The 3,264-nt window shown below is 57.0% G+C and overlaps 1 long non-coding RNA gene across 1 annotated transcript; it reads left to right on the top strand.

Annotated features, from left to right (window-relative positions):
• Positions 1-438: 438 nt before the first annotated feature.
• LOC111561981 lies at positions 439-2,634 on the top strand. The gene is made up of 2 exons (XR_002745064.2): positions 439-592; positions 2,033-2,634. It is a non-coding gene; the product is annotated as an uncharacterized LOC111561981 (long non-coding RNA).
• Positions 2,635-3,264: the final 630 nt, after the last annotated feature.

Consider the following 3,264-nt stretch of genomic DNA (forward strand, 5'->3'; position numbering starts at 1 on the left):
ATCGCTTAAAAATGAAATCTTTTATTAAAATGTTTATTTTTCTCGAGAGAGAGGGAGAGAGAGTTCACGCTAGAGTGGAGGAGGGGTAGAGACAGGGAGAGCGACAGAATCCCCAGCAGGCTCTGTGCTGTCAGCACAGAGCCCGATGTGGGGCTGGATCTCACAAATTGTGAGGTCACAACCTGAGCCGAGATCAAGAGTTGGACGCTTAACCGACTGAGGCACTCAGGTGCCCTTTAAAAGTAAAATCTTAAAAAAAAAAAAAAAAATAACAGAACAGTTTAAACAAAAGCAGTTCCACAGAGTGTTTTTTCATACTGGATCATTCTTTATCTTTTCCTGGCCCACGCTGAGTGCAGGGTTGACCTAAGGCGGCCGAGGGAGTGAAGTCACCTGCCAGCCGGACGGAGCGCTAGGACGAGAGGAGGGCCACCTAGAGGTGTTCCAGAAAGGCCAGCAGAGAGGGTTCCCCCCGGACCAGCGAGACGTTAGTCCCCGAGGGCTCCAGACACTCGGCCTCAGTACACAGGTCACCAGCGATACTGGCGCTCGGAACTTGGCTGAGGACACCAGGAAAGGCGTCCACAACCAGGTAGGACTCCAGCAGTCCAGCTGAGCGAACATTCCGCACTTTATAGGGCTTATTTCAATTCCCTTTTGTATCGTACGTTTTTAAAACTTCCTATTTTTCGGCCGCCTCGACATCCCCAGGCACGCGCTGCGGGCTCCCCGCCCAAGTGGCCAGGCAGTCAGTGTGGTAAGGCTGCCCCCGCCCCAGGTCCCCTTCTTGCCCCCTAACTGTGACCGGGTGACATTCCAACGCACCGCTGAACCCTCACACGGCTTCCTGCGGGCCCCACACGGAGCCCTGACTAGGCGCTCTGGGGTCCCCACCTCCCGCTGAGCCCCCGCCCGGGGCGCTCCTCCCACGTGCCTCCCTCCTCCAGGGCCTTCCAGGATGAGAAGTCCTCCGATTTCACGCTTCCCAGAGTGTATTTCCTATTTAAACCAGCCAGCGTCCACACCGCAGGCTGCGGCTGAGGACCGTGGCGAGTGTCACATCGCTAATCTCAGCAACAAGCCCTCGACACAGCGACTCGCCTTCCGGTTTCCGACGAGGACCCGGCAGGTGCAGGCAGCCAGTGGCATTCGTAGAGGTCTAACATGCCAGAGCTCCTACTCATACTATCACCTTAAGTAGCCCTTCTGTCTAGTGGAAGGCTGGCGCCGCGGGCTCACGGAGTGACCCCGAAGTGCACCGCCAGGGGCAGGGGCGTCTCTGAGCTCTGACTGGCCCGGATGCGCCTGGTAGAAATGAACGTGGAGCTTATCGCACGGGAGCTGGACGCGCTTCCGGGCTTACTGGCGGGCACACCTGGCGAAGTACCGACGCTCCGCCAGGACCCTGTCGCCCCAGCTCCTGGCGGATTGATCGGTTGTCCGTTAAAGGCTTCATGCTGCTTTTGAACAGAAAAGCGTGTCCCACCGAATGTAAACTCCTATTTGTAAGGAGCCATCCCAGTCGGCAGCTCGGTCGTCTTCCCAAGGTTGGGGGGGGGGGGCGGGGATGCAGGTGGACAGAATGGCGAGTGGTTCGAAGGCACCGTAACCCGTTCTGCTCTCCCCGGCTGTGAGGGAAGCCAGGGAAGAGGAAAAGACCTCCGTGGTTATGCGTACTCACGGTAAAGACCGCCCCCGCATGTCCCCGAGAAGCGGACTTGTGTAGCGACCGGCACCCTCGGACAGCTGGAGTCCCTCGGCAGGGCCCCGAGGAAAGAGCCCCCTCGGCAGGCGGTTCACGCGGTGGTGCGCCTGCTGCTGGCGGCTGAGGCTGCCGTGGGCCCCCCCGCCCCGCGGGACCAGGGCCTCTGAGAGGGGCTTTCAACCACGTGCCTCGAGTTAGGTTGCACGTAAAGCGTGGAAGGTCACGTCTGCCTGGACGTGCGCAGGAACCAGCCGATGGGCGGCTTGGGTGGTGAAGACGTTCGTGAAATTAACTCGAAGTCGCAAACACTTTGTTTTGCAAACACAGAGAGTATCCATCGGCAGTGCCTGGAGCCGGGGAAGCACAGGGGAGCAAGGCCCTTCCCAGGGACCCCCCCGGAGGGCGGGACACCACCAGGAAGCCACCGCCATGTCCCCGAGGAAGGCAGGAAGGCGGGCCTTGCGCTAAGGTGGCTCTTACTTCCCGCAGGACCTGTGACTGATTTCAGCAAGCCGGCCCAGCTCTGGTGTCCTCAGGTTGTCCTCCCGCGGCGCCCCCTGCCCTCCGTTCGCTGGAGGACAGCCGTCCCCACCCCAACCGCCCGGGAAGCTGTTTCCACCTGCCACACTTTCACTCGCCAGCCCACCCAGGCCAGCGGGATCTCTGGAATCCCAGACCATCAGAGCGGGGCCGCAGGGGAGCATCGGCCTGTGATTTTGTGGCTGGGGTTCCAGGAACCCACACATAGAATCTGCTTGGAGAACACAGTGCGGCTGCCGCTGAAAATCCCGAGAAGATGGGGCCCATTGTTATGAGTGATTCACTTTCCTGTTCTTTCTCCCAAACACGCGGACAGATCCACTTGGAACTTGTGTTTCTTTGTTGTTGTTTAATAAAGCAGCAATCATATACCATGTGAGATAATGGAACGGTTGGATACAGACTGGAATTATTTTATTTTATGGAGTCTTAATTAGATTTGTAATGCAGAGCTCCTAAGTACCAAATGTTTGCTTAGATTTAATGAGACCTGTTATGGAGACTTGGAGAATTGTAATTCTCCTATTAGCTCAACAACGATACAGGCTGCAAAGTGTAGCATCCATCAAGTAACACGAGACGCTCCTGACGCAGCGGGGGATCCGGTCCGCATCGCCCCACACGGTTCCCCCGGGTTTCCTTGTGTGGCCCTTGCAGAAGAACCTCTCATCTTGGAAGCTTCTTTATTAAACTTTCAATGGTTTGCCCTCCCACCTGTGTCACGACCTCGGGGGCTCAGCTGGCCTTGCTGTCGGGCCATGCGGAAGGTCCTCGGCCCAAAGCCCACGTCTTCGGGCCATGCCACACCCCGCCTTCCACGGGTCACGCCCGGGTACGGGGTCAGGACACTCGGGGTCAAAACCAATGGGTTCTGCAGATAATTTATTGCCAAGAGTATCTAAATTAAACAGGAAATCAGTTTTTCGTGTCATTATGTCCCATGGATCTTTTCTTCATCTGGAATTAACATTAACTGAGGGTCCTGTACTGTATTTTGCCTGATGTGGCAACCCCGTCTC

Source organism: Felis catus, chromosome C1 (genome assembly GCF_018350175.1).
Source record: "Felis catus isolate Fca126 chromosome C1, F.catus_Fca126_mat1.0, whole genome shotgun sequence".
Classification (NCBI taxonomy): Eukaryota; Metazoa; Chordata; class Mammalia; order Carnivora; family Felidae; genus Felis; species Felis catus.